Source organism: Trichomycterus rosablanca, chromosome 1, assembly GCF_030014385.1.
Source record: "Trichomycterus rosablanca isolate fTriRos1 chromosome 1, fTriRos1.hap1, whole genome shotgun sequence".
NCBI lineage: Eukaryota > Metazoa > Chordata > Actinopteri > Siluriformes > Trichomycteridae > Trichomycterus > Trichomycterus rosablanca.
This window is the reverse complement of record NC_085988.1, coordinates 6,995,173-7,016,949: the sequence shown is the minus strand read 5'-3', so window position 1 is coordinate 7,016,949 and position 21,777 is coordinate 6,995,173. Positions and strand designations below refer to the sequence as shown.

Here is a 21,777-nt window from a genome sequence, read left to right as displayed (position 1 = left end):
TACATTATATAAAATCCTATGGATTAAGAATGGGAGTCACTCAAGTTCATATAAGTGTGAAGGCAGACTAGCGAATACTTTTGGCAATATAGTGCATCTCAGGTTCATTTTGTCTGCAATCAAATAAAAGTCAAAGTAAATTAAAGAACCTTTATTATTTGCTTTTTTGTGATTTATGGTTGTAGTAAAACATTTATTATATGAGTATCGGTTTATGAACACAGTTTTTGGCAAATGTGGATGTTTTACACATCCAACAAACTGAATCCTATAATTATGATTCTGAAACATATTACCTAGCGTTATAAGTTATATACTGAAAAATATATATTTTAATTCCACCATAATAAAAATAAATAAAAAACTATAACATCAGTATTCTAGTGTAACAGGAAGCTTCAGTATTACTCACCGAGCTGCTCTGGATTCGGCAACCACCGGCATCAGTTTCAGAAAAACCTCCTCTGATAAGCTGTATTGGTTGGTATAATCACTCAGGTTAAACACATCCAGCTCCTCTGCAGATGTAAGTAAGATGAAGACCAGAGCTGACCACTGAGAATCAGAGAGTTCGGTGTGTTGTATTTTTCCACATTTTAGATATTGTTGGATCTCCTGAACTAGTGAATGATCATCCAGTTCATTCAGACAGTGGAACAGATTAATGGATTTCTCTGTTGAGGGATTCTCACTGATCTTCTTCTTAATGTACTGAACTGTTTCCTCTTGGTTGTGAGAGTCACTTCCTGTTTGTGTCACTAAGGCTTGTAAGAGATTCTGATTGGACGTCAGTGAGAGACCCAGAAGAAAGCGAAGAAAAAGATCCAGATGTCCATTCTTACTCTGTAATGCATGATCTACAGCACTCTTGTGAAGATCTGAGATTTGTTTTCTCTTCAGGGTCCTCAGTTTTGAGGACTCACTCTGTTGAAGAACATTTTTCTTTTCGTTCATGAAGGTCAGGTGCACATATAGAGCTGCGAGATGTTCCTGAATGCTCATATGAACAAAGCAGTACACTTTACTCTGGTGAAGTCCAAACTCCTCTCTGAAGATCTGTGTACACACACCTGAGTAGACTGAGGCTTCTCGAACATCAATGCCACACCCCATCAGGTCTGCCTCATAGAAGATCAGGTTTCCTTTCATCAGCTGCTCAAAAGCCAGTTTTCCCAGTTTGAGGATCATTTCTCCTTCTCCCTCCTGATTCTTCATGTACTTTTTTCTGATGACGTTGGTCTGAATGATGAGGAAGTGGGTGTACATTTGAGTCAGAGTTTTGGGGATCTCTCCACTCTCTACTTCACCAAACATTCTCTCTAGAACTGTAGCTGTAATCCAGCAAAAGACCGGAATGTGACACATGATGTAGAGGCTTCTTAATGACTTCAGGTGTGAGATGATTCTACTGGCCAGACTCTGATCACTGACCCTCTTCCTGAAGTACTCCTCCTTCTGTGGATCACTGAATCCTCGTACCTCCGTCACTCGATCGATACACTCAGAGGGGATCTGATCAGCTGCTGCTGGACGGGAGGTGATCCAGATCAGAGCAGAAGGAAGCAGATTCCCTTTGATCAGGTTCACCAGCAGCTCATGAACTGATGCAGATTCATTTACATCACTCAATCCTACTGAGTTCTGGAGATCTAGAGGTAAACGACACTCATCCAACCCATCAAAAATAAACAGAACTTTGTACAAGATGGAAATGTCTGTTTCTTTTATCTCCTGAAAATAAAAATGAAGGAGATCCATCAGACTCAGTTTGTGGTTCTTCTTTAAATTCAGCTCTCTGAAAGGAAGTGGAAATATGAGGTGGACATCCTGATTTTCTTTCCCTTCAGCCCAATCCAGAATGAACTTCTGTACAGAGACGGTTTTTCCGATGCCAGCGACACCCTTAGTCAGGACAGTCCTGATTGGTTCATCTTGGTCTGATAAAGGTTTAAAGATGTTGTTGCATTTGATGGGCGTGTCCTCTGTTGCTGCTCTCCTGGATGCTGCCTCGATCTGCCTCACCTCATGTTCATTATTGACTTTTCCACTTTCTCCCTCTGTGATATAGAGCTCGGTGTAGATCTCATTCAGAAGTGTTGGGTTTCCCTGCTTTGTGATCACTTCATTTACACACTTAAACTTCTTTATCAGATTTAATTTGAGCTTCTTCTGGACTTCAGTTCCAGCAGAGGTGGAATCAGACCTGTGATTTAAGTGAGAACAATACATACAGAGTTTTCATTTTTAATCTAATCAATGTGTAGAGGAACACAGGAGAGAATTGTAATGTATTGTAATTACACAACGCGTTTCGTTGTATGTCGCAGTAAGGCTTCCGTACCAAAACAGAGTAGCATGAGAAGTGTATGTAAAAACAGAATAGGAATAAAGCACGTTGTTGTTCCATTATCCTGTTTACCGTGTCTATGATTTTACATGGTGTCAGAAGTCTGTCAAGAACAGAACCCTAAGGAACTATGTCTTCTCCACAATTCGAGCACCCAAAAATAGACTGGGATTCAGCCGATTTATATCAGGAGTTCGAAAGGTTTCGAAGCCATGTGACGTTCGTATTTGACGGTCCGCTTTCTGAATTATCGGCTAAACAGCGAGCAGGTTGGCTTGGCACATGGATTGGTGAGCAAGGCAGAGAAATATATAAAACGCTCGAATGGGGAGACGGAGGAAAAGAAGACCCATTTAAGGTGCTCGACAAGTTCGCAAACTACATAAGACCGCGAAAAAACAAGAGAATAGCCAGACATCGGTTCAAGCTGAGAAAACAAAGTGCAAGTGAGAGTTTTGACCACTTCGTAAAGGATTTGCGGCTTCTACTCATGGATTGTGAGTATACTGACCCAGATGACATGCTTGTAGATGCCATTATAGCAGGAGTCAGGGAACAGCGTGTGCAAGAAAGGCTGTTAGATAAAAGTGAAGACCTAACAGTAGAAATCCCTCAGCAGTTTGAAATGTCACAAAAACAGATGAAGATTGTCAGGGAGGAAGATGCACAGGTATGCACAGTTACTACAAAACTGAAGCACATATTTAATAAACATGCATATGCGCAGAAACAGCCACAAACCACATTTAAGAGTGGGCTTTCAACAAATAAGCAAAAAAATTGCCAAAAGTGTGGAAAGCACCCACAACACAAGTGGAGTCAAGGAAAATGTCCTGCTAAAGGCTCAGTATGTTCATACTGTAAAAAGCCAAATCACTGGGCAGCAGTTTGTCGTAAACGTTCAGTCAGCACGCTGGGTGTAGAAACAGTAGAATGTTCTCCAGCCAATGATGATATTCTGGACATAAACGTGACACAAACAAATGAAGTGGCAGCAGTAAAAGACAAATGGACAGTTGATGTTAAAATTCTATCAAAAGAAGTAAAATTCATGATAGATACTGGTGCAAAGTGTAATACACTAACTTTAAGCCATTACCAGCTTCTAATGCACACTGGTGAGTTAAAGCATTCGTCCAAAGTGCTCCGCACGTATTCTAATCACAGGCTCAAACCAGTGGGGGCAGTGGAACTCAAGGTTCGATACAAGGACCGTGAAACAGTTGCTGAATTTGAAGTTGTGAACATAGCACAAGAGAATGTGCTAAGTGGCAATACAGCAGAGGCTTTAGGCCTAATCGTTCGTATTGATGCATTACAGAAAGTCACAGAAAAAGGCAAGACAGTTTGTAATAATACAAGCTCATCAGCTCAAATGGTACCAGTAGGACTGGATGATTTTCCGGAGCTGGCGAAGACTACTGGAACACTGCCAGGCAAGTACACGATTAAAATTGATCCAGATGCCAAAGGAGTAGTTCATCCTGTACGTCGCCAACCAGCTGCACTTAAAGCAAAAATAGTTCAAAAACTTAACGAGATGGCAGAGAACGGCTACATCACCAAGGTGGATCAGCCAACTGAGTGGGTCAGTTCGATGGTAGCAGTCGTGCGCAATGGAAGTGTCAGGATTTGCATAGACCCAAGTGACTTAAATAAGGTCATCAAAAGGGAGCATTATCCTATGCGCACTATAGAAGAAGTGGTCTCCACCATCCCAAGTGCAAAAATCTTTTCAGTCCTAGATGCTAAGTCAGGATTTCTCCAAATAGAACTAGATGAAGCATCAACTTATCTAACAACATTTAACACTCCTATTGGAAGATTTAGGTGGTTAAGACTACCATTTGGAGTAAAATGTGCTCCAGAAATTTTTCAACACATCATGGATACAATGCTGGAAGGCATTGAGGGTGCAACAGGAATTATGGATGACATCCTAATAGCAGCACCAACAGTGGAGCAGCATGACAAAATTCTTCGTCAAGTGGTTGAGAGAGCCACAAGCTACAATCTAAAGCTTAATTTTAGCAAGTGCCACATTCGTCAGTCGTCAGTACCATATTTACATTTACATTTTCAGCATTTAGCAGACGCTTTTATCCAAAGCGACTTACACAATGAGCAATTGAGAGTTAAGGGCCTTGCTCAGGGACCCAACAGTGGCAACTTGGTGGTGGCGGGGCTTCAACCGGCAACCTTCTGTTTACTAGTCCAGTACTTTAACCACTGAGCTATCACTGGCCCTGTGGGACATATGTGGGACATCTTATAACAGCAGATTGAAGCAGTGCAGTGCATGCCACCTCCAACTGATAAAGATGCAGTTCGTCGCTTTCTGGGCTTCGTGACTTACTTGTCAAAGTTCATTCCGAATCTCAGTGAGGTGAGCGGCCCGCTGCGGCAGTTGCTGAGAAATGACGTAGAATTTACGTGGCAACCAGCACAAGAAAAAGCTTTCGACATGCTAAAGACCCTGTGCTCTAGACCACCAGTGCTGAAGTTTTATGATCCATCACAGCCAGCGGAAATTTTCTGTGACGCAAGCAGTTTTGGTCTTGGTGCTGTGCTCTTGCAAAATGACCAGCCCATCGCGTTCTCGTCCAGGTCACTAACAGACACAGAGTCTAGATACGCACAGATAGAGAAGGAAATGCTCTCTATTGTCCATGCTTGTACTAAGTTTCACCACTACATACTGGGTAAATATGTTACAGTCTGTAATGATCATAAGCCACTTGAAGACATTTTCAAAAAAACGCTGCTTTCAACTCCTATGCGCATCCAGCGAATGCGTCTGCGACTGCAGTGGTATGACATTACAGTCAAGTACAGGAGAGGGAAGGACATGGAATTGCCTGACACTCTGTCGAGAGCACAACTCACACAGTGCACACCAGAATTAAATGAGTTAGAGTGTGTTTCGATACTCAGTTTTATTTCCAATGAACAAAAGTACACAGAGCTACAAAAGTGCACAAAGGAAGAGCTGAGTACTCTACAACAAACAATTCAGCAAGGTTGGCCAGACGTTCCGAATTCAGTTCAACCATATTGGGACTCCAGAAGTCAGTTAGCCATGTCGGATGGCATAGTGTACAAAGGACTACGTATTGTAGTACCACCCTCAATGCGAAATCGCATGTTAGAGCTCATACATCAGATGCACCTAGGAATGGTAAAGAGCAAACAGCGTGCCCGTGAGGTGTTGTATTGGCCAGGTATGAGTGCTGATATTGAAACAATAATTCGAAATTGTTCCAAGTGTGCCGAATTTCAGAACAGGTTGCCCAAACTACCACTTAAGCCGACAATTACACCAGAGTTGCCATTTGAAAAAGTTGCTTCTGACCTATTTGAGTTTGAGGGCAAGAACTACATTTTGCTAGTGGACTACTACTCAAAGTTTGTAGAAGTAGACGAGCTTAAGGACATGCGCAGCCGCACCATTATAGAGGCTCTAAAGACTCAATTCGGTAGACACGGCATACCAAACACTTTGAGGACGGACAACGGTCCACAATATGCTTGTGAGGAATTTAAACAGTTCTGCAGTGCATATGGAATCGTGCATAATACCTCCTCACCACATACTCCGCACTCAAATGGTGAAGCAGAACGTGCTGTACAGACAGTCAAAAAGCTGTGGAATAAATCACCGGACAAACATCTCGCACTGCTTGACTACCGGACAACTCCTCTTGAGCCGGTAGGTCTCTCACCAGCTCAACTGCTAATGGGCAGAAGGCCTCGCAATAAATTGCCAACAGCCAGAGCACTACTAATGCCTACAGCCTATGATCCATCCAAAGTCAAGCGTCTGCTGGACAAAAGCAAGTTTACACAGAAATTCTACTATGACTGTAAGCAGGCAGCAGGCCCAAGAGCTTCCCTACAGAGAGGAGATGAGGTCAGAATAGCTCCATATCCAGGCTTTCATAAATGGTCTCCAGGTGTTGTAGTGAAACCACACAGTGCCCCACGCTCATACATTGTTGAAAGTGCTGGAAAGTTGCTCAGACGAAATAGTCAACATCTTCGATCGAGCACAGCAATGGCCAACGCTACACGCAACATGGTGTGTGATGAACCTTGGACAGATCCTCTAGAGTCACCCACTGTAAAAGAGTCACAGCCTACTCCAGAACCGTCTCAGACACATACAAGGACTCCAGATCCAGGCCAGACACAGTCAAAGAAACTGTATACCACCAGGCATGGTAGAGTCATCAAACATCCAGAGAGACTGAATCTGTGATGGTTACGTCTAAAGGACTTAGATGGTGTAGTTAGGGACAGGTGTGGTAAAGACACCTTGTGGAAGTGAAGTGCTGGCAACCTCTCCTTCCAATTTAGTTTGCTGTTTGGAGTTTATAATTGTTAATATTGTTCTAATTGCCAAAAGTACACCTGGTAGATTTAATAAGAGTGGTAGTATTTGTTATTCACTCTGGGTTTGTTTTGCACATTGTGTATGTGTTCATTGAAATTACCAAGTGCTAAGAAATAGGCATAAAAGTTACATTAAAACAAAGATAAATAAAAAAATGCATCATGTAATTATTTAAGTAAAAAGAGCAGTTGTAGGAAATATTGAAAATCTAAGACAAATGTGTCTCTGTCTTTAACCCCTGTGAGATAAATAAAAACAGAAACCAGATCATTTTTATTGATCTCACAGGGGTTAAAGACAGAGGCAATCCAGGTACAAACAGACAGGAAACGACCATGCCTCTTCTAATCTGCACCAATCAAATCTTCAGGTTATTCACACATCGTCAAAAGTGGTAAAACTAAAAGTTCCTTCTTCACTATGTCACAGATCATTGCATTGTTTTTTTTATACTTTTGTGTGGTTTCAGTGGTATCTTAAAAGCTTCTTTGCTGCTTTAAGATGCAGTCTAAAAGCTCTGATAATTCAAAATTTCATTTCAGTGGCAGATACAAATTAACTTTACCTTTACCTCAACTGAGGATTTTTGTGACTGTGAACAAAACAAAATGGCTGCATACAAGTGTAGAGTATATTCATTCTTATTGTTTCCTTGTTTTGAGAGAGCATTTCAATATTACTACAGCTCCCCCTGTTGTGAGCACACTTTTCCAGATTGAAGACTTTTGAAACTAATCTAGGCCCTGACGCTCCTGCACAATGTTTTACACCTGCAGATTTTAAAGCTAGATCTGGTCTTGGCATTATTTATATCAATGTTCTGAGTTTACTCTCTAAACTGGGTATGATAAAGATCTGGATAGACTCAACAAATGCTGATATTTTAGTCCTATCTAAAACCTGGCTTAAACAATCTGTGCATGACAAAGATAACGTATATCACACTGATTATTGTATAACATCATTATGTTAGTGGGGTGTTATATGTCTCCATCCACTTCTAGTAATAACGAAGTAGTGCTGATCAGTGATTTGAATTGTGACTGGCTTTCACCTGTGTCTGACCCATTGAAAGCAGAGTGTAAATCTTGTACAATTAATTAACTTACCTACAAGACCAAATCCTAAATGCCTTCAAAAGTCTACTTTTATCGATTTGATTTTAACTAATATGCCTTTTAAATTAGGTGCATCAGGTGTTTTCCCTACAGATATGAGTGATCATTGTGTGATTGCAGCAGTACGAGACACAAGGATTCCTAAAAATAAGCCTTGTTTTGTCAGAAAACATAATATGAAATTATTTTAAGTGCAAGCTTTCTTGCATGACTTGTATCTTTTTAACTGGGATAGAATTGCTCTTTTCAATGATGTTGAACTGGCCTGGAGTTATTTCCACAAAACCTTTTTGAGTTTAGTGAATAAACATGCTCCTCTCTGAAAACTTTGAGTTAAAAGACGTGATAATCCGTGGTTTACTACGAAGCTGTCAGATGTAATGCATGAGTGTAATGCTGCTTGGGCTAGAGCATGCAAATCAGGATTAGAAGCAGACTGGGTGAAGTTCAAACAATTGAGAAATACATTAGAAAGCAAAATCAGAATTGAATTGTTCCACAACAATATAAAGCCTCAAAAATCCAAAGAAGTTCTGGAAGACATCAAATTTTTGTCAGCTTGCTTTAATTCCGTCAATCTTCCTATTAGTATACTTGTTGATGGTCTCAGAGTAAGTAACAGAAAATAAATGCTCAATTATTTTAATAATCACTTCATTTCTTCTGCTTTTCAATACAAGCCTGACAATTCTACTGATGTATCACTTATTTCTGAAAGAATTCTCATGTTTTAACTTCATTCCCTTTATCACATCAGAGGTCATGAGGGTTCTAAAAGATCTTAATCCTAAAAAACAAGATGGCTCAGATTACCTGCAGCCGCTCTTCCTAAAGCTGGCAGCTAAAATTATAGCTGGGCCACTGTGTCATATTTTTAAACTTGACCCTGACATTTACAGTGATGATAATGTGGAGTTTGATTCTGACTTCTAATGTAATCCCTTTGGACTGGAAATCTGCCCTTGTAATTTCCCTCCAAAAATGAGGTGATCCAAGTATTTTATATAATTACAGACTGATCTCTAAACTCCCTGTCCTGACCAAGGTGCTTGAGACTTTTGTCAGTGAGGAGGTAAAAGAATATCTGGCTACCAACTCTATTCTGTCACCATTTCAGTCAAGATTTAGCAAGAATAACAGTACTGTCACTGCTGCCTTGAAGGTCATAAATGATATAACTGAAGCTCTTGATAAGACACAATGCTGCCTGCCCTTATTTATTGATTTTTCATAGGCCTTTGATACTGTTGATCACATAATTCACCTGATGACATGCAGTTAGGTGGTTTACAAATTATTTTTTAAACAGAACCCAAGCTGTTCAGATAGAGGGTTCTTCTTCAGAGGTTTTACAAATACAAAAGGGCGTCCCTCAAGGATCTCTGCTGGGCCCCTCATTATTCACCATCTACATAAATAATCTTGGTCAGAATAATTCCAAACTCAACTTTTCATTTTTATGCTGATGACCCCGTTATATACTGAGCAGCACCCACTCCTGCCGAGGCCTTTCAGTATTTACAACTTGTGTTTGATAGAGTACAAGAAGAGCTTTGTCATCTGCAACTTGTTTTAAATGTAGACAAAACTAAATATACGTTCTTCACAACATCAAACACTGTGAGATCAGCACTGTCAGAAAAAAAAATAACATGAAATTGTCAACAAATAGAACTGGTATTCACTTTTAAATATCTGGGAATTTTAATTGACGAACACTTGTCTTTTAAGTTTTGCTTTTCTCTTTGTGTGAAACAGAAACTGGTGGACACTTTTTACCTGTTATTGACTAGGGTGATGTGGTGTATATGAATGCTTCCGCTCATTGTCTTTGCATGCTGGATAGTGTGTACCACGGGGCACTGAGATCCATCACTAACTGTAGTTTCCTTATTCATCATTGTGTACTTTATTTTAAAGTTAATTGGACGTCCTTATGTGTCAGACGCCTCAATCATTGGTATTTGTTCATTTACAACATCATTCTGTGTATCACTCCTTCCTATTTGTATTGTCTCTTAAGAAGGAAACATGGAAGTTATGATATCAGATCTTTCGGTACTCTGCAATCTGTCGTTCCCAATGTACAAACTGAACTGGGCAAGAAAGCATTTAGGTTTCTGACACCCTTTACTTAAAGTACAATCTGAACTTCAACTTCAAACCCGTGTTACATTAAACTGCAGTCTGCGAAGTTCGTGTGTGTGTGTGTGTGTGTGTGTGTGTGTTGAGAACAAAAAATAATGTTTTAAATTTAATCTGTTGTTTTATTGTTATTATCTTATTATTATGGCTTTACCTGGGTCCAGATAATGGAACTTCATCTCTAAACTTCAAAGGTTGATCCATAGATCTGTCACTCTTCATGGAGATACAGCTGAGTACTGGAGAATCTGATCTCTGTACTGAGATTGGACTAACAATATAAACATATATAATAAATTACAAAAACAATACACACAAAAATTCTACACATTATATACTGAACTGTGAGAAGCTCTTACCTGGGTCCAAATGATGAATCTCCATCTCTAAACTGTGGAGGGTGTTTTACAGATCTATCACACTTCATGGAGATACAGCTGGGTCCTGGAGAATCTGATTTCTGTACTGAGATAGGACTGATAAATAAAACACAGTACAATAAGTCTGAGAGACAGTAAGAATTTAAATGAACTGAATTATTTATTTAGTACATTTTTATGTATTATTGGGCCGTGAAAAAAGTATTTGCCCCCTCCTGATATTTTCATTACTGCAAATTTGTTCCAAATGTTTTAGATTAAAAAGTATAAACAAAGACACCCTGTGTAACCACAAATATGTTTTAAAATATTATTTTATTTTTGTAAAAAAATATGTATAAAACACTATGAAGAAGTAAATACCCCCTTAGTTAGTGAATTAACTAATGAACTAAAGTTAATTACTGATTGGGTTTAATTAGACTCGACACACTCAGGCTGGATTACTGCAGCACTGTGATTCTAAACACTTAAAACCTTTACAGCAACATGACGTAGCTTAAAGATCTCAACAAGCAGCAACACTGTGCTGAGATCAAAAGAAATGTAGGAATAGATGAAAAAGTAACAAAAGTAAAAAGTTAAAAAACTGTTCCTGATGCTCTGGGACTGGGAACACTGGGAACTGTGGTGAATCCTGAAGTAGCTAAACTACCAACATTCATTCAAGAGTGCATTGACGACTTATCCAGAAGTTAGAAAAGAACCCAGAAGATGGTATCTCACCTCTGCTGGAGCGGTGTGGAACTTTCATCTTGGTGAAGCTCCATTATTAAACATTAGTTGATTATTTGAGAAGATCACTGGTCATGAACATCCAGATTCTGTAGTTCTGAATAAAGATGCAGTTTTAACTTCACATTAATATTTATTTCTGTCACAACCTGAATATTTACTGAATAAACAAATCAACAATGTATTATCCAGGGAAATTTTATAATTAATAAAGATAAAAATGTAATAAATAAAATCTAGATCAGTTATAAGATTATTACTTATTCAAATCAATTTACTACAAACATTGAAGTTCAAATACAAACTATAAAATCATTCTGTATTTCAACAGTTCAAATGTACAATCACTGAATTATTTTATTTCATAATCTTAAACAAACAGAAGAAGTGCATTGTGGGTAAGTGAAGATTTACAAACGTTTATAGCTACATTTATAGTAAAAGAAGAAAATAGAATCAAACTGAACTATTATTAATCATGAGCATAAACAGCCCTGCTGAATGACTTTATCTAGTTACTCCAGCTAATGCTCTTTATCAGGGGTGCACAGCTTCTTTTTACCAAGGGCCGATTTCACATAAACACCTTAACCAGAGGGCCACAAATATTGTTTTTACAGACCTGTCCACATTAATTCGTAATACAATTAGGGCTGGGTGATATTGGAAAAAAAAAATCTCGATTATTTTGAAATGTATTATCGATTCTCGATTACAATTGCGATTTTTTTTGTTTTTGTATAATGCAATTGAAAAATGTTAATTTAAAAGACTGCAGAAATGCAAAAATAGTAACAGCACCACCTATAATTGTCCTTTCAAGCAACTCGAATTTTTTAACAATAACAATATAAGTCATTAACAATAATTTAAACAAAATAGACATCTTAATTAGCTATATTCTTTATATAAATAGCTCACAAACAACTCACTTTAAATAATGTGCAGCATAAGAAAAGTGCAAAACCATAAATAGTTCTTTACAGGTTTTTTAAAAGGAACACGAGCCTGTTTACTGTTTCCACCATATAAATGAGTCTGTATCAGTATCTACACTGCAGGACATTAAGTAATCACTCAGCTCAGCTTTGATTTTGTCCTCTTGTGACTGGGGGGTAGATGGAGGTGGCACATTCTGCGTCTAACAATATGGACTACAATTTAAACTCTTCTGTTTAAGTCTCGTTGTGAAGTTTTGCCGATCGTGTTTGCGGTCCTTATTTCTGAATCTAACCATTACCGTGTATGACACTTGTTGTCTTCCGTTTGCTGCCTGTCTGTTTATCCTCTGGTTTGGACTCTGCCTGATTTTATACACTGTTTTTGCCCTTTTGTTATTATTAAATTTTCCTTGATTTATATTCCACGAGCGTCTGGTCAGTTTCTGCCTCGTGACATGTTGGTCACATTTCTAACATCGGGTGAAAACGTTCATTCGAATTAACCGAATTGATCGTGAAAATTGCCCAGCACTAAATACAGTTACATAAAATCAGGTACAGTGGGGTCAAAAAGTATTTAGTCAGCCACTGATTGTGCAAGTTCTCCTACTTAGAAAGATGAGAGAGGTCTGTAATTTTCATCATAGGTACACTTCATCTATGAGAGACAAAATGAGAAAAAAAAAAATCCAGGAAATCACATTGTAGGATTTTTAAAGAATTTATTTGTAAATATGGTGGAAAATAAGTATTTGGTCAAGCAACAAACAAGCAACATTTCTGGCTCTCACAGACCTGTAACTTCTTCTTTAAGAAGCTCTTCTGTCCTCCACTCTTTACCTGTATTAATGGCACCTGTTTGACCTCGTTATCTGTATAAAAGACACCTGTCCACAGCTTCAAACAGTCAGACTCTAAACTCAACCATGGCCAAGACCAAAGAGCTGTCGAAGGACACCAGGAAGAAAATTGTAGACCTGCACCAGGCTGGGAAGAGTGAATCTACAATAGGCAAGCAGGTTGGTGTGAATAAATCAACTGTGGGAGCAATTGTAAGAAAATGGAAGACATACAAGACCATTGGTAATCTCCCTTGGGGTCAAGATCTCATGAGAACGGTGAGCAAAAATCCCAGAACTACACTGAGGGACCTGATGAATGACCTGCAGAGAGCTGGGACCAAAGTAACAAAGGCTACCATCAGTAACACACTACGCCGAGAGGGACTCAAATCCTGCAGTTTCAGGCGTGTCCCCCTGCTTAAGCCAGTACATGTCCAGGCCCGTCTGAAGTTTGCCAGAGAGCATATGGATGATCCAGAAGAGGACTGGGAAAATATCATGTGGTCAGATGAAACCAAAATGGAACTTTTTGGTAAAAACTCAACTCGTTGTGTTTGAAGGAAGAAGAATGCTGAGTTGCATCCCAAGAACACCATACCTACTGTGAAGCATGGGGGTGGAAACATCATGCTTTGGGGCTGTTTTTCTGCAAAGGGGACAGGACGACTGATCCGTGTTAAGGGAAGAATGAACGGGGCCATGTATCGTGAGATTTTAAGCCAAAACCTCCTTCCATCAGTGAGAGCATTGAAGATGGAACGTGGCTGGGTCTTCCAGCATGACAATGATCCCAAACACACCGCTCGGGCAACGAAGGAGTGGCTCCGTAAAAAGCATTTCAAGGTCCTGGAGTGGCCTAGCCAGTCTCCAGACCTCAACCCCATAGAAAATTTGTGTAGTCCGTGTTGCCCAGCGACAGCCCCAAAACATCACTGCTCTAGAGGAGATCTGCATGGAGGAATGGGCCAAAATACCAGCTACAGTGTGTGCAAACCTGGTGAAGACTTACAGGAAACGTTTCACCTCTGTCATTGCCAACAAAGGTTATGTTACAAAGTATTGAGTTGAACTTTTGTTATTGACCAAATACTTATTTTCCACCATAATTTACAAAAAAAATTCTTTAAAAATCCTACAATGTGGGGGGTGTCACATGACCCGCTACGAAATGGCTGCTTGAACTCGTGCTCCGCTCCGGTTATTTTTTATTTTTGGTTCTACCTCTGTTATAACTATTTTTAATATTCATTTCTGATTTCAAGAAACATTTAAGATGTCTGAGGGTCAGGAGACGCGAGATTTTCCATTGTTCACGTCCTCTCGACCCCAGAGAAGTACGAAAAAGAAGGCTGCCGAGCAAGAAGAAACAACGCCATCACCGCTATCACAGGCTGAAGCGGTTTTGATTGAAATTCGAGCAGTCGGTGCACGATTGGGGTCTATTGACAGCCGTTTGGATGTGATTGACGGACGTTTGGACACTATGGCATCCTCTCTTTCCTCGCTACAAACTTGTTTGGCGGACTTGTCGAAGAAAGTGTCCTCAAATGAATCTCGCTTATCCCAGGCGGAAAATAGGATCTCCGCTACAGAGGACTCCACAGGTGCACACGCTAATAAGCTGAGTTCTGTGGAAAAGAGTCTTTAACAGCTACAAGCCAAGCTTGACGATTAAGAGAATAGGGGTCGGCGGAAAAATGTTAAAATAATCGGCCTCTCTGAAAACGCAGAAGGATCCGAACCCCTAGTCAAATTTTTATCTTTAATGCTTCCTTTTAAATCTTTAAGTGGCTAGATTTTCCACCGGACACTAAGTTTGATATTGAGCGAGCACACAGATCGCTCGCACCAGCACCTGTTGAGAACGGTCCCCCACGCAGTATTCTAGTGAGATTTCTCCGATGCCCAGACAAGGAGGCTCTTCTCCGTGCTGCGATGAGGAAATGGGATGTAATTCATAATGGTTGTCGACTACGATTGTACCAAGACCTCTCGGCGGAGATCATGAGAAGGCGACGAGAATTTAGCGAGATGAGAAAAGCTTTTTCAAACCGGCAGATGTTCCGTGGATTCGCTTATCCGGCTAAGCTGCGGTGCGTTTACAAGGAGAGAGTCCACCTGTTTTCGACCCCCGCGGCTGCGAAAGACTTTCTGGATGGCATAGAGAATGATAAGCAGCCGGTTTAAAACAGACATGTCATCTTGATCATTACAGGAGGTAGTTAATTTCTGCGCTCAGCTTTCCCTTTGTTTTCTTAAAAAAATTTTTTTTTTTTTCTTTTTTTGACTACTAAAAAAGGGAAGAGCTGTTTAATATATTCGATTGTAATAGCTGGAGTGGCACGGAGCATATGCCATTCTTTTCTTTTTATTATTATCTTTACAGGGTTCTTATTTCTGTTATTTTCAAATATGTTTGCTTTTTGCGTAGCTCAACTTGGGTCTGGTGACCTGGTCTCATTTGTTGTGCCCTTTCGTTTGGGGATAGGGCAGGGGGGTGTGGGGTGGGCTTGTTGTTGTTTTGTGTGTTTAAACTTTAAAATGTTGGCACGTGTCACAATGTTAACAGTTCGCATTTGCACAATACTTCTTAGAATAACTATTTATAAATATGAACAGTTCTTTTAAGTGTATTACTTGGAACGTGAAGGGGTTAGGGCACATCATTAAAAGGAAGAAAATTTTGACCTTTCTTAAGAGGGAGAGAGCATCAGTTGCTTTGCTTCAGGAAACGCATTTATCTGAAATTGAACATTTGAAACTAAAGAGAGACTGGGTCGGACAGGTTCATTTTGCATCATACAATGGGAATCCTAAAAAAAGGGGTGTAGCTATACTGATTAACAAGCACCTACCATTCATTTTGGAAAAACAGGTTAAAGCTCCTGATTCATAAAGCTCCTGGTTCAGATGGTTATCCACCTGAATTTTATAGGACGTTTTGGCCAGAGCTTCAGCCGATTTTAATTCCTGCACTCCAGGACCTGTTGGGTGATGGTCTAATACCTGCAACTTGGAAAACGGCCTCAATCTGTTTACTTTTAAAAAAAGGTAAAGACCCTCAGAGCTGTGCATCTTATAGGCCCATAAGCTTATTAAACACAGACTACAAAATTGTTGCTAAAGTTCTTGCTCGTAGACTGGAGGTTGTCTTACCTAGACTGATTAATCCCGATCAAACAGGATTTGTGAAAAATCGTTATGGCTCAGACAATATACGCAGGCTCTTAAATATGGTAGATTTTGTTCATAAACACAAAAAGCCCTCTTTTATTGTTTCTTTGGATGCTGAAAAGGCCTTTGACCGTGTCGAATGGAACTTTCTCTTGCTGTACTCGAAAAGTTTAATTTAGGTCCTTATTTTATTAAACTGGTCAAACATCTCTATTCGGATCCCCAAGCCACAATTTCCTCTAATGGATTTATATCACAAGTAATACGAGTTGCACGTGGGACTAGACAGGGCTGCCCCCCCCCCCCCCCCCCCCTCCTTTTTTCGTTGGTAATTGAACCCCTGGCTGAAATGATTAGATCAAATTTGAAGGTTTCGGGTATTAGGGTGGGACATGAAGAACATAAATTCTCTCTCTATGCTGACGATGTATTGTTTTATATAACTAATCCGAATTCATCTCTTCCTGCACTATTACAAAGCATTTCCCAATATAGTACTTTATCCGGTTATAAGATTAATTTATCTAAATCTATGGCAATAGCATTTAACATACCTACTACTTCCCCTATGTTGCAGAATTTTCCGTTTAATTTAGTTACATCTGGTTTTAATTATTTAGGCATTTTTTTGACTCCGGACCTTAATGACCTTTACTCTAAAAATTATATGCCTCTTGTGAATAAATTAAAGGCTGAACTGGTCAACTGGTGCTCTCTCCCTATCTCTTTTTTTGGTAAAATAAATACCCTGAGAATGAATATTTTACCACGTTTACTCTATCTATTTCAATGTCTTCCCTGTTATTTATCTAGCTCATTTTTTAAAGACCTGAACAGGCAGTTTTCAAGGTTCATTTGGAACGGCAGGAAACCAAGATTTAAATTGTCTAATTTAATGAAACCTAAGGAGAAACCTAAGGAGAAAGGAGGAGCAGGCATGCCAAATGTACAACTTTACTATTGGTCAGCCCAGATGAAAAATATAGTTAGTTGGTGTTCTAACAGGACAAATTCATTATGGGTTCTTATGGAAACTAGTGCCTGCTACCCTTTACCTATACAGTTCTTACCATTCATTCAAAATACAAATAAATAAAAGAATGCCTCGGAGAGCTTTGTTATATTTAATACATTGCGTGCATGGAAAGAGATTAAAAAATTTCTAAAGGTACCAAAAGGCCTTTCCCAGCTCTCTCCAGTGGCATTCAACCCTCCAGTTGGAGTAGACGTGGTATATCACAGATTTCTTGTTTATTTTCAGAGGGTGTTTTGATGTCATTTTTGGACCTTTCGAATAAGTATAATTTACCAAAGACAGATTTTTTCAAATCTTCAATTTAGACACTTTATTAAAGCTCAGTTGGATGACAGGACCTTGAGAGCTGATGTGACAGAGATTGAGTGTTTTATATCCAAGCAACATGACCTGAGAGGTCTGATCTCTAGGTTTTATGTCATGCTATCTGATAAGTGTCATTCTTCTTTTGTAAACCTTAAAGGCATCTGGGAAAGGGACCTGGAGGAGGTTATAGACGAAGAGGTCTGGAGCTCTATTTGTTCTAATTTGTACCCTAAGTGTACTTCAATAAATATACATGAGAAATAAGATGGCGGCGCGCAGTAGTGCAGCGGCTTCTCACGCTCCCAGCGAAAACCCAGTTTTTAGTAACTTTTTCGTCGTTTCTAACACTAACTCCACGCATCTCAAGTGTGTGAGTTATAGCCGAACTGAACTTTATAAGATAAAGGACAGTTTGGCCACAAAGGCAGCAACTATGGACAATAATCTTCGAGCTGCGCTCGGCAGACAACAACTCCTCCGGACACCGGCGTGGGGGAGCAGAGCGCAGCGGACAAAGGGCAAGAGGAGGCGGTGCGAGCGGGGTCAGAAGAGGGGGAAGCGCGGCGGTGTATTAGCCAGGCTAAAGGCTAATGCTAACCGACCCCCGATTCCATCTCTGTTCCTGTCTAACGTCCGCTCTCTGGATAACAAGCTGGACCTTCTGCGGCTGAGGATGAGTGTTTCTGATGAGATGAGGAACTGCGCTGTGATTTGTCTCACGGAAACCTGGCTAAACAACAACATGCCGGACTCAGCCTTTCAGCTTGCCGGCCGGCAGCTCTTCCGAGCGGATCGCAATCAGCTGTCCGGAAAAGCACGGGGTGGCGGTTTATGTGTCTACATAAACAAAGGTTGGTGCACAAACTGCGTGTTGGTAAACAGCCACTGCTCTGAGGCGACAGAACAACTGACTGTAAAGTGTCGGCCACACTATCTGCCTCGGGAGTTTACGGCTGCGTTCGTCACCGCTGTTTACATAGCACCAGATGCTAATGCTAACAACGCGCTGGAGGAGCTCCATGACAACATCAGCTCGCTCCAGAACAAGCATCCGGCGGCGTTTTACGTGGTAGCGGGGGACTTTAACCACGTAAAACTGACGGACACATTGCCGAGGTTTTTCCAGCATGTGAACATTCCAACACGGGGAAAAAACACACTCGACCGTGTTTACACCAACATAAGAGATGCATACAGAGCCGTCCCCCGCCCCCACCTCGGGCTCTCTGACCACATCTCCATCCTGATGGTCCCTGCATACCACCCCCCGCTGCGACGCTCCAAACCCACACAGAAGACCATCACTGTGTGGCCCAGCGACGGCGACGCGGTGCTGCAGGACTGCTTTGGCTGCACAGACTGGCAGATCTTCAGGGAGGCTGCTGAGTGTGAGGGGGAGCTGGATCTGGAGGACTACACATCTTCTGTTCTGGGGTACATCAGCAAGTGTGTGGAGGATGTCACCACCACCAAGACTGTGACTTGCTACCCGAACCAGAAACCCTGGCTGAATGCAGAGGTGCGTGCTCTGCTGAAAGCCAGGGATGCTGCCTTCAGGTCTGGTGACTCACAAGAGCTAAGGAGGGCTAGAAGAGAGCTGACTGCAGGGGTAAAAAGAGCAAAAGCTGCATATGCTCAGAAAATCCAGGGACACTTCTCCTCCCAGGATCCACAGAGCATGTGGAAGGGCATTAAGTGCATCACAGACTACAAATCCAGTGATGCACAATGCCCCAAAGACCCGTCCCTGCCAGAAGCCCTCAACAAATTCTACGCCCGCTTTGAGGACCCTGACACCCCCCCCCCCCCCCCAGCACCAGACTCACCCCCCCACCTGGAGAAAAGCCCCTCAGCGTTACACCAGCAGAAGTGAGGAAGACTCTTAAAAAGATCAACCCACGGAAAGCTGCTGGCCCGGACAACATTCCCGGGCGGGTGCTAAAGGAATGTGCGGATCAGCTCTGCGAGGTCCTGGCGGACATTTACAACGTCTCCCTCATCCAAGCAGCTGTTCCCACCTGCCTGAAGACCGCCACCATCATCCCGGTCCCCAAGAGTTCCACAGTGACTGGTCTGAATGACTACCGGCCAATAGCCCTCACGCCGATAGTTACTAAGTGCTTTGAAAGACTGGTTATGACCCACATCAAAGCCACCATCGACATCACTGTGGACCCACACCAGTACGCATACAGACAGAACCGCTCCACAGAAGATGCCATTTCTTCTGTGGTCCACACTGCACTCACCCACCTGGAGCAGAAGGATTCTTATGTCCGTTTGCTCTTTGTGGACTTTACATCTGCTTTCAACACCATGATTCCCCAGACCCTAACAAACAAACTCTTCTCACTTGGACTGAGCATTTCCCTTTGCAACTGGGTCTTGGACTTCCTGACCAACAGGCCGCAGTCGGTGAAGATCCATGACATCTCCTCCTCCACCACTATCCTCAGCACTGGCTCCCCTCAGGGCTGCGTGTTGAGCCCCCTCCTGTTCACACTGCTCACATATGACTGCTCACCTCTCCATCCGGGCTGTCATATTGTGAAGTTTGCGGACGACACAGCAGTGGTTGGAAACATCACAAACAATGATGAATCCAACTACAGACAGGAGGTGGAACACCTGGAGGACTGGTGCAGAAAGAACAACCTCTGCATCAACATGAAGAAGACGAAGGAGATGATCGTGGACTTCAGAAGGAGCAGACACGCCCACCTCCCCCCCTGCACGTCGGAGGATCTGAGGTGGAAGTGGTCTCCAGCTACAGGTACTTAGGTGTGCACCTGAGTAACAACCTCACCTGGAGCAACAACACTTCCTGTCTGGTCAAGAAGGCACATCAGCGGCTCTACTTCCTCAGGCGGCTGAGGCGAGCCGGACTCGGGAGCTCAGTCCTCACCTCCTTCTACAGATGTGTGGTGGAGAGCGTCCTGTGCTCCAGCATCAACGTGTGGCATGGAAGCTGCTCTGCTGCAGACAGGAAAGCTCTGCAGAGAGTGGTGAAGGCGGCACAGAGGACGGTCGGAGTCAGCCTCCCCACCACCACCGACATCTACACCTCCAGATGCAGGAAAAGGGCCACCTGCATCATGAAGGACCCCACTCACCCAGCACACTCACTTTTTGTCCCGCTCCCCTCAGGCAGGAGGCTGCGGAGCATTAAGTGTAGAACAACAAGACTGAGAAACAGCTTCATTCCCGAAGCTGTAAGACTCTCAAACTCCACCTCGCCAAACACTCTGCACTGACACTTTCAGAGTACACTTGGACACCTTACATTTACGCACAATAAGACACTGTCTTTGCACCTTGCACTTGGTCACTTATTATGCTGCTACTCAGTTCTACTACCCATGCTTATAAGTTAAATGCACTCTTATTGTTCATGTTGCTGCTACATTTCTACATTTTTACATTTCTACATTTTTACATTTCTACCTTTTTACATTGCTACATTTACTTCTACTTTTTATATTTGTAAATATTTTTCATACTATGATTATTCTTTTGTATTGTATATATTAGATATTTTATTGGGTGTAACTGGGACCTTGGGTCATAATTTCGTTCCACCTCATGTACCACATGTGATGTGAATGACAATAAACCCTCCTTGATCCTTGAGCTTAATTTTAAGTTTATTAACAGGTTCTATCTTACTCCAGTGCGTCTACATAGGATATTTCCAGAAAGATCTGATTTATGTTTTAAGTGTCGATCTCACAAAGGCACTTTTTTTCACTCTTTTTGGACCTGTGATGGAATTAAAATTTATTGGGAAAAGGTACATATAGCTATACAGGAAATTCTTAACATACAGTTCACATTGTGCCCTAAATTATACCTGCTTTATAGTCAACTAGAAGCTATATTTGACAACAATGCAAAACAGATCTTCACCCTCTTAGTCTTCATTGCAAAAAAATGTATCAGTAAATTTATGGCTCTCTCAGATAGCATCTTTTCTCCCTCTTAAGAAATTAACTTTTGACTTGCACCGGAAAACTAAAGAATTTTGGCAAATATGGTCCCCTCTTTGGAATCACATTGGAAATCTTTGAGTGACTATATTCTGGGGGGAGTTTCCTGACCTTCCTTGTTTTTTTTCTTTCTATGTATGTGAGTGAATGTATGTATGTGTATATATGTATATATATATATATGTATATGTATGTATGTGTATATGTATGTACTGTATGTGTATATATAGGTATGTATGTATTTATTATGCTTTTTCTGCCATTTGTGATATTTCATGATTATGCACTTTTTTTTTCTTCTTATACCTTCTTATTGGGACCCTTCTCTCTCCGTTCCTTTTATTTGGAAGAAATTGTATTTGTAAATGTGCATG

The 21,777-nt window shown here is 41.2% G+C and overlaps 2 pseudogenes; both read right to left on the bottom strand.

Annotated features, from left to right (window-relative positions):
- LOC134316986 (NLR family CARD domain-containing protein 3-like) overlaps window positions 1-21,777 on the bottom strand; it is a 95,111-nt pseudogene that overhangs the window by 7,353 nt on the left and 65,981 nt on the right.
- LOC134318114 (NLR family CARD domain-containing protein 3-like) lies at window positions 1,424-4,813 on the bottom strand (annotated as a pseudogene).